Raw genomic sequence first — 11,090 nt, 5'->3', positions numbered from 1 at the left:
CATATTGCTTTCAGTACTATTTCACCATCTGTTGTAAGGGAAAAGGTCAATATCATAGTGTTTATTATTAACATGAAGTGCACATTCTTACAGATTGATGTTCGAGTGTATGTGTGTGTGTGTGTGTGTGTGTGTGGGGGGGGGGGGGGGGGAGAGAGAAGTAGAGCTTTACACCGTAAGATCGCAGAATCGACAATAAGATGCCATAACAAGAAATGGATAGCTACCAAGAAGGGAAATATATTGGTTAATGCTTAAGCACGCAAGGTTGCATCTAGCTACCGATAGGGCAGGACAGGCTTATCCTTTTCGCCCAAATCTGGTGTTATCGCTGAATATAATTTTCACCGCAAGTTTTTTTCCTTTGCGCCCTATGTCGTGTGTTCCGATTGTTATATACTCTTCAAAAAAAGAAACTTGACACTGACTTTCAAAATGTAATTTAATGCGATTGTTTCAAAATAGGACACAGAAACCATAATTGAAACACTGTTTGAAGATCAATGTACACAATGTTCAAAACATTAATCGTGTCACCTAGACGGACACACGTACACGATACAGTTAATGTCACAGGGATACAGAAAATGTCAGTATCGGTTGTGCCCACCACGTGCATCTATCACCACTTGACACCGACGACCCATAGATGCAATCAAGTTGTCAATAACACGCTGTTGGATGTGCTGCCATTCATGCTGAAGTGCATCAAGAAGCGCCGGAAGTGTTTGGGGCGGTGTATTCCTTCTGCGAACGCGTCGATCCAACTCGTCCCACAGATGCTCAATCGGGGACAAATCTGGTGACCGGGCTGGCCAAGGTAATGTCTGGATGTTGTTGTGCTGTAAGAAGTCCTGACAAACAAGTGCAATATGCGGTCGAGCGTTGTCCTGATGGAACTGTCCGCCATGAACGTTGACGTGAGGAAGAACGTAAGGCTGTAGGATCATGTCACGGTAACGCACACCTGTCAATGCACCTGCCACATGCACGAGAGGCGTCCTACCACCGTGATGAATTCCGGCACATACCATGACACTCCCGCCGCCAAATGGAACAACCTGCAGCACACAGTTGGGGGCGTAACGTTCACCCCGACGTCTGTAGACACGTGCGCTCCCAAAGCAGACGGTCCGCCAGATGACGTGGGGTCAATACATGACGTCGAGCCTCCCTCCGTACCGTTTGATCTGATATTCTTCGTACCCCAGGGATCTGTGTGGTTGTAGACGTAGCTGTGGTAGTGCGGTCTCGGAGGTGTCGCAGCCGGATGTATCGATCTTGTGCTTGGGTTGTCACCTTTGGTCTTCCTGACCTTGGTCTGTCGTCAACTCTGTTAGTGTTGTTGTATCGGGTCCACAGTGCGGAGATTGTCTGTCTGGATACGCCAAAGTGCCTGGCCACTTCTGGCTGTGTTGCTCCAGCTTGTAATCTCCTAATGGCGTTGTTCCGTTGACCTGCATTCAGTCTTGGCATTCTGTCACCGCCTCTACTGCCGTAATAAGGACTGTATGAACAGCCGTTGATGTGGATTTTTATACCCATTCAGCAGGGGGGCCTGCATGCCTAAATGCAGGATCCTGTGCTGCACGTTTTTTACAGGCGGTTGCGTTTAGATGAAGCTGTAAAATTGATCCCCAAACGCTACCTTTATGTGCTTTGCATGTGTTTTCGCGAATTATAGACACATCATCTTTCTGTTTGACTTATTTGGTTCTCATTTAATGTAATTATTTTAGATATTTGGCAAAAAGTGGTTTTACATCTATGTCAAGTTTCCTTTTTTGAAGAGTATATTTACAACAAACTCCTCAGAAAAAGATTCATAGGAGTGAGTGAGTGAGTTGGGTTTATCGCTGCTTTTAACATTATTACAGTTATATCGTGGCCTGTCAGCTTAATGTGGGAGGAAAGCCCAAAGTGATGCAGGTCTCAGACATTTACCACTTCGGTGAAACCCACGAGCATGGGTATGGTGCAGACAAACCTAGAAACATAATCGGGGCGAACCGGGATTCGAACCCACAACCATAGGTTTCTGGCGTGCCCAAGGGACGCAACTCTGCACAGCGAATCGCGGCGCCTTAGAAGACTGGACCACCCGTGCGCCCAGGTTCATAGGAACGTAACTCTAATGTATGTGGTAGTTTAACACAAGGGCACATTTACCTATGCTTGAATCTGGATGATATGACATGGACGTTGGTGCAACAAATACTCGACTATGTTGTAACGATTTTGTATCGCTTTTATGGAAATATAATCCCCAATTCTACTATACAGTGAACGTTTGTGCCACTTTTGGGTAATTAGGTGCATATATTTCTGTTTGATGAGTTTAAATTTGCGTCCACAAAATGTTTTCTATGCTTAACTGCCGGACTTAAGAAAGTATACATCCATGTTTGAAGGTGGCTAACAATGAAAGAAATAAGAACTGATTATTCGATGGTGATGTGTTTAATAAGGGTAACAGGCGAGATCGCATGCATCATATCAATATCTCACAACAGGTGCACGTGACGTCACAAGAAACAGAGACTATTGTGTTTATTGAAAAGATATTCGTGCTTCAGAATTGTGAGTATCGATGTAAGGTTTTGATGCAGATCAGTAAGGAGAGCGTGTTCTTTTTTTCTTGCTGTTTCCCAGTCATGTTAAATATCATGTCCGATGCCCCCAATGGTGACATCTAACTTTAAATAAATCCTTTCATGTTTTCAGAAATGTATACCCTTGTTGAAATCAGTATATTGGCACAAACACTTCAATCGGAAGGCCATATTCCCATGTCATTGATATGGTGAGGTGAGGTGAGGTGAAATGGGGTTTAACGTCAACTCCAAGATTATTTCACTTATATAGCGACGTGCATGCACGTGTATGTATGTGTGTGGCTGCTTGTACTAGTCCGGACTGATGCCGATTTATAGTGCTAGCTCACTGAGATTCCATGCCGCAGTTTAACATGAATACCCCACTCAGACACAGTATACTGACTCCGAGCCGTCCGGTCCTTGTTTTAGCCCCTTAATGCCGAGCGCCAGACAGGGTAACAACAAGTACCCTCTTTTAACGTCTTTTGGTATGACGCGGTCGGGGATCGAACCCCGGACCTTCCGCTCTCCGGGCGGACGCTCTACCACTAGACCACGGAGCAGTTCATTGATATGGCAATAAACGTAGAGTTAACATCTTCGTACTAACGAGGAACTATCCAAGAACTGTTTTGGTGTCAGCATGATCCTACTATAGACCATAAACAAAGAAAGAGCCATTGTATGTGTTAGTGTTTAGGCCAGTTCCCATGCCAATGTTCTAGACTCACATCACATCGGTTGTGGTCACAGAATAGGCAAATTGTTCCAAGACTAAAGCAGGTTCTATGTTTCAGATGGTCAACAGGGCTGTTGAAGAATCCGAAGAGTCTTCCTGTAGCTTTCGCATATTCATCCACTCCAAGGTCATTTCGTGTCTGAGGGGTTTCATGGAGACTTCATGTTCTGGAAAACTGAAGGATCTTGGAGTATTCTTCCTGTAGCTTTCATATATTCATCCACTCCAAGGTCATTTCGTGTCTGAGGTGTTTCATGGCTACTTCCTGTTCTTGAAGACTGAAGGATCTTGGAGTATTCTTCCTGTAGCTTTCATGTATCCATCCACTCCAAGGTCATTTCGTGTCTGAGGGGTTTCATTGAGACTTCCTGTTCTTGAATACTGAAGGATCTTGGAGTATTCTACCTGTAGCTTTCATGTATTCATCCACTCCAAGGTCATTTCGTGTCTGAGGGGTTTCATTGAGACTTCCTGTTCTTGAATACTGAAGGATCTTGGAGTATTCTTCCTGTAGCTTTCATGTATTCATCCACTCCAAGGTCATCGCGTGTCTGAGGTGTTTCATGGAGACTTCCTGTTCTTGAATACTGAAGGATCTTGGAGTATTCTTCCTGTAGCTTTCATGTATTCATCCACTCCAAGGTCATCGCGTGTCTGAGGTGTTTCATGGAGACTTCCTGTTCTTGAATACTGAAGGATCTTGGAGTATTCTTCCTGTAGCTTTCATGTATTCATCCACTCCAAGGTCATCGCGTGTCTGAGGTGTTTCATGGAGACTTCCTGTTCTTGAATACTGAAGGATCTTGGAGTATTCTTCCTGTAGCTTTCATGTATTCATCCACTCCAAGGTCATCTCGTGTCTGAGGGGTTTCATGGCTACTTCCTGTTCTTGAATACTGAAGGATCTTGGAGTATTCTTCCTGTAGCTTTCATGTATTCATCCACTCCAAGGTCATCGCGTGTCTGAGGTGTTTCATGGCTACTTCCTGTTCTTGAATACTGAAGGATCTTGGAGTATTCTTCCTGTAGCTTTCATGTATTCATCCACTCCAAGGTCATTTCGTGTCTGAGGTGTTTCATGGCTACTTCCTGTTCTTGAATACTGAAGGATCTTGGAGTATTCTACCTGTAGCTTTCATGTATCCATCCACTCCAAGGTCATCGCGTGTCTGAGGTGTTTCATGGAGACTTCCTGTTCTTGAATACTGAAGGATCTTGGAGTATTCTTCCTGTAGCTTTCATGTATTCATCCACTCCAAGGTCATTTCGTGTCTGAGGTGTTTCATGGCTACTTCCTGTTCTTGAATACTGAAGGATCTTGGAGTATTCTTCCTGTAGCTTTCATGTATCCATCCACTCCAAGGTCATCTCGTGTCTGAGGTGTTTCATGGAGACTTCCTGTTCTTGAATACTGAAGGATCTTGGAGTATTCTTCCTGTAGCTTTCATGTATCCATCCACTCCAAGGTCATCTCGTGTCTGAGGTGTTTCATGGAGACTTCCTGTTCTTGAATACTGAAGGATCTTGGAGTATTCTACCTGTAGCTTTCATGTATCCATCCACTCCAAGGTCATCGCGTGTCTGAGGTGTTTCATGGAGACTTCCTGTTCTTGAATACTGAAGGATCTTGGAGTATTCTTCCTGTAGCTTTCATGTATTCATCCACTCCAAGGTCATTTCGTGTCTGAGGTGTTTCATGGCTACTTCCTGTTCTTGAATACTGAAGGATCTTGGAGTATTCTTCCTGTAGCTTTCATGTATTCATCCACTCCAAGGTCATCGCGTGTCTGAGGTGTTTCATGGCTACTTCCTGTTCTTGAATACTGAAGGATCTTGGAGTATTCTTCCTGTAGCTTTCATGTATTCATCCACTCCAAGGTCATTTCGTGTCTGAGGTGTTTCATGGCTACTTCCTGTTCTTGAATACTGAAGGATCTTGGAGTATTCTACCTGTAGCTTTCATGTATCCATCCACTCCAAGGTCATCGCGTGTCTGAGGTGTTTCATGGAGACTTCCTGTTCTTGAATACTGAAGGATCTTGGAGTATTCTTCCTGTAGCTTTCATGTATCCATCCACTCCAAGGTCATCTCGTGTCTGAGGGGTTTCATGAAGACTTCCTGTTCTTGAATACTGAAGGATCTTGGAGTATTGTTCCTGTAGCTTTCATGTATCCATCCACTCCAAGGTCATCGCGTGTCTGAGGTGTTTCATGGAGACTTCCTGTTCTTGAATACTGAAGGATCTTGGAGTATTCTTCCTGTAGCTTTCATGTATTCATCCACTCCAAGGTCATCGCGTGTCTGAGGTGTTTCATGGAGACTTCCTGTTCTTGAATACTGAAGGATCTTGGAGTATTCTTCCTGTAGCTTTCATGTATTCATCCACTCCAAGGTCATCGCGTGTCTGAGGTGTTTCATGAAGACTTCCTGTTCTTGAATACTGAAGAATCTTGGAGTATTCTTCCTGTAGCTTTCATGTATCCATCCACTCCAAGGTCATTTCGTGTCTGAGGGGTTTCATTGAGACTTCCTGTTCTTGAATACTGAAGGATCTTGGAGTATTCTACCTGTAGCTTTCATGTATCCATCCACTCCAAGGTCATTTCGTGTCTGAGGGGTTTCATTGAGACTTCCTGTTCTTGAATACTGAAGGATCTTGGAGTATTCTTCCTGTAGCTTTCATGTATTCATCCACTCCAAGGTCATTTCGTGTCTGAGGTGTTTCATGGCTACTTCCTGTTCTTGAATACTGAAGGATCTTGGAGTATTCTTCCTGTAGCTTTCATGTATCCATCCACTCCAAGGTCATCTCGTGTCTGAGGGGTTTCATGAAGACTTCCTGTTCTTGAATACTGAAGGATCTTGGAGTATTCTTCCTGTAGCTTTCATGTATTCATCCACTCCAAGGTCATCGCGTGTCTGAGGTGTTTCATGGAGACTTCCTGTTCTTGAATACTGAAGGATCTTGGAGTATTCTTCCTGTAGCTTTCATGTATTCATCCACTCCAAGGTCATCGCGTGTCTGAGGTGTTTCATGGAGACTTCCTGTTCTTGAATACTGAAGGATCTTGGAGTATTCTTCCTGTAGCTTTCATGTATTCATCCACTCCAAGGTCATCGCGTGTCTGAGGTGTTTCATGGAGACTTCCTGTTCTTGAATACTGAAGGATCTTGGAGTATTCTTCCTGTAGCTTTCATGTATTCATCCACTCCAAGGTCATCGCGTGTCTGAGGTGTTTCATGAAGACTTCCTGTTCTTGAATACTGAAGAATCTTGGAGTATTCTTCCTGTAGCTTTCATGTATCCATCCACTCCAAGGTCATTTCGTGTCTGAGGGGTTTCATTGAGACTTCCTGTTCTTGAATACTGAAGGATCTTGGAGTATTCTACCTGTAGCTTTCATGTATTCATCCACTCCAAGGTCATTTCGTGTCTGAGGTGTTTCATGGCTACTTCCTGTTCTTGAATACTGAAGGATCTTGGAGTATTCTTCCTGTAGCTTTCATGTATCCATCCACTCCAAGGTCATCTCGTGTCTGAGGGGTTTCATGAAGACTTCCTGTTCTTGAATACTGAAGGATCTTGGAGTATTCTTCCTGTAGCTTTCATGTATTCATCCACTCCAAGGTCATCGCGTGTCTGAGGTGTTTCATGGCTACTTCCTGTTCTTGAATACTGAAGGATCTTGGAGTATTCTTCCTGTAGCTTTCATGTATTCATCCACTCCAAGGTCATCGCGTGTCTGAGGTGTTTCATGGAGACTTCCTGTTCTTGAATACTGAAGGATCTTGGAGTATTCTTCCTGTAGCTTTCATGTATTCATCCACTCCAAGGTCATCGCGTGTCTGAGGTGTTTCATGGAGACTTCCTGTTCTTGAATACTGAAGGATCTTGGAGTATTCTTCCTGTAGCTTTCATGTATTCATCCACTCCAAGGTCATCGCGTGTCTGAGGTGTTTCATGGAGACTTCCTGTTCTTGAATACTGAAGGATCTTGGAGTATTCTTCCTGTAGCTTTCATGTATTCATCCACTCCAAGGTCATCGCGTGTCTGAGGTGTTTCATGGAGATTTCCTGTTCTTGAAGACTGAAGAATCTTGGAGCATTCTTCCTGTAGCTTTCATGTATCCATCCACTCCAAGGTCATCGCGTGTCTAAGGGCTTTCATGGAGACTTCCGATGTCACACATACCACAGCGGACATGTGTTTGTGCCACCAGCTGAAAGCTAAAATGATTAAGGTGTTATTTTTCACAAACGTTTTATCAATGTGGGTGCATTTTGATGTGATGTAATGTCCACAGTGGTTCACAAGGTGTGAGTGATGGTGACAGGGCATTGTCTTCCAGAACAAGCGGTAATGGAACCGAGAAATAACAAGACGAGACCTGGAACATACGAACATACGAACTGGACATACACTGTCACCATCTGGATTGGCGTCAGTGTTTAAGACATATATCTTGAATAACAGATTTACTTACACAATCTGAATCCCTGAAATTTACGTGTCACGTGAGAACACTATAGTAATATGCTGTAATCAGCTTGCACCTTTGTTGTGTGACGTACTTGTTAATTAGGCTTGATGGAGTATTGGTATGGCGTTAGAGTGAGTGAGTGAGTTGTGTTTAACGCCGCTTTTCACAGTATTCCAGTCATATCGCGGCGTGTCAGCTAAATGTGGGAGGAAAGCCCCAAGAGATGCAGGTCTTAGACGTTTACCACTTCGGTGAAACCCACGAGCACGGGTATGGTGCTGACAAACCTAGAAACATAATCGGGGCGAACCGGGATTCGAACCCATAATCATAGGTTTCTGGCGTGCCCAAGGGACGCAACCCTGCACAGCGAATTGCGGCGCCTTAGACGACTTGGCCACCCGTGCCCCCGGTATGGCGTTAGATTCGTCGTGGATTTGATGCGTCAATCGCAGTGAGTCACTCGATTGTGAGAAAAGTTAGTTTATAGTTTGGCGTGTGTAGGTAGGCGTGTTGGTGTCATTTTGTTTTTAGAACAATTCGAGCCATCAGGGGAATTTTATGCTTCATTTTGGATAATTGGGACTCCCAAATGAGGAGGAAACCAGGAATTCGACACATCCATTTCCACAGACCCCAGCACCAACGATGTTTAAAACAGTAAACTACTGCTATAACGAACTCAAAGGGACCACAATATTAGTTCGTCATAACCGTAGTTCGTTACAAGCATATATATAGCATATATACAGCAAATGGCCGGGACAAAAAACAACAGCTCGTTATATCCGTCAGTTCGTTATAAGCGTGTTCGTTATAAACTTAGTTTACTGTATAGAAGGAATTCGCAGAGACCGAGACACCCTTGCGATTTGTTGTTTAGTATGTTGTTTAACGCCGTACACAGCAAAATTCCAGCTATGACGGTGCTCTGTGAATAATCGAGTCTGGACCAGACAATCCAGTGATTTATATCATGAGCATCGATCCACGCAACTGAGATCGATGATATGCATCAACCAAGTCAGCGGGCCTAACCACCCGATCCCGTTAGTCACCTCTTACGACAAGCATAGTCGTCCATTACGACAAGCATGGGTTGCTGAAGACCTATCCTATCCCGGATCTAGCGCGGCATCAATACTACATATAGAGACCGCTGAATTATTGCGGAAATCAAACCTAATAGCAAACTCTATCGCCAGTTGTTCCCATTTTGTGATAATTACTTGTCTTACATCGATTAAACAACACATTCTACCGTGAAATGAAATTGAAAATTGATTTGCCGTCGCGACTACTCACAGCTCGGCAAGCTGTTTCTGTGGTACTGGGGAGTCGGGGACACGCCAGGGTTGTGTTCTTGTGTTCACAGTTTGACATACCATACAAGGAGCTGATATTTTCAGGAATCGTTTATATTTACTGAGACACATATACATTTGAATTTCTGCAAACTAAGCATGAACATCGTAGTTTTGAAGTTTTGGAGATTTATTAACCGGTAGGTTTCATACGCTGTACTTGTACTGCAGAGGACCATTCAAGCGTGAACGTATCTAATGCTGCTTGTCCGAACATTCTTTTACAAACACATGCAAAGGCAAGTCAATTGTTCATTAAAAAAACACGAAGACAGGGCGTCTACCCGGGGAGCGTAAGGTAGGTGGTACGTTAGATTGATAGTTATTGTTGCTATCCTGTCTGGCGCTCGGCATGAAGGGGGAAAATAGGACTGCTCGGCTCGGAGTCAGTATACTGTGTCTGAGTGGGGTATCTGTGTTGAACTGTGGGATGGTATTTCAGTGGGCTGGTACTATAATACCGGCAATAGTCCGGATAAGTGCAGCTGAGCGCACACACACACGCACAGAAAAAAAACACGCGTGCGCACACACACACACGCACGCACGCACGCACGCACACACACTCACACATATATGCACGTCGCGATATAAGTGCGATGACCTTGAACACGAACTTAAATCCCATTTCACCTCATCTTATCCGGATTACCATAGTTTCCGAGAGTGTTGCTACTGGGACCGACGAAATGTATCTGGGGTTAACATCATCAACGAATAGAATAAACGACAGTAAAACCACGGGACTTATATTGGACTGTATAATCTTCGTCAAAGTTGTCTGATCTAATTAATAAAATTCATAAACCACGAAAGTAACTATGGTTATGCTCTTGAGAATCCTACTGTGGACGGTTAGAATAAAACCTCCCCTTGTCTTTAACACTATAGATGTGTACTGGTGTTTAGAGACAGTGAGTGAGTGAGTGAGTGGGTGAATATGGTTTTACGCCGCTTTTTAGCAATATTCCAGCAATATCACGGCGGGGGACACCAGAAATGGGCTTCACACATTGTACCCATGTCGGGAATCGAACCCGGGTGTTCGGCGTGACGAGCGAACGCTTTAACCACAAGGCTACCCGACCGCCCCTGTTTAGGGACAGGCTTCTAAGAGTTTTAAATCACATGTGTTGCATTTAAGTAAATAAGACCATGTTATATATATATATTAACTACGGTTAAAACGAACTCAAAGGGACACCAAATTTTAGTTCGTTAAAATCGTAGTTCGTTATAGGCATGTTTGTTATAAACGTAGTCCTGGGCTGACCTAGATATTTACAGGCCGTTATGTAATAATTGTCAGTGAATGTTGCGTAAAACAACATTGACACATCAATTAGGAGTGATCGATGCTGATTTTCTTAACCGATTTCGGGAAACAAAGTATCTGTCATGAGCGACTCAAGGGCGGACAACTCTATATTATCGCGGTATGGCTATTTTGTGGTTTACGATACGCGTGAATTACTTCCTGTTTTGGATTACGCATAATGAGTATGCATACGACCTAGGCTGGATCAAGGGACTTCGTCCAAACAAATGGGTTCTTTTCTAATCAATTTCGAATGGAGGTAGGGATAACTCAAAAACATTCCAGAAACAATCATAAAAATAGTTAACGTGTATACTTACTAGTAGCCGTGACATACCGCGAGTCCTGTATTCGATCAAGCGATGAAATGTCGTGCTTAGATTTGCGTAAGTAAACCGTCGACGGGTTGTGTGGATTACGAGATTTACCGATACCGCGATAATATGGAGCCTGCGGTAATATAGCGTCACACAATACCCACAGACACACCAGGGGAAATATAACAAATGTAAATAACAATAGATCGAGGTTGAGGTTGAGGTGAGGTGAAATTGGGTTTAACCTCGCGTCCAAGATAATTGCACTTTTA

The sequence above is a fragment of the Haliotis rufescens genome, unplaced genomic scaffold (assembly GCF_023055435.1).
Source record: "Haliotis rufescens isolate VD_foot unplaced genomic scaffold, xgHalRufe1.0.p SCAF_17, whole genome shotgun sequence".
Taxonomy (NCBI): domain Eukaryota; kingdom Metazoa; phylum Mollusca; class Gastropoda; order Lepetellida; family Haliotidae; genus Haliotis; species Haliotis rufescens.
Note: the sequence above shows the minus strand (reverse complement) of the source record.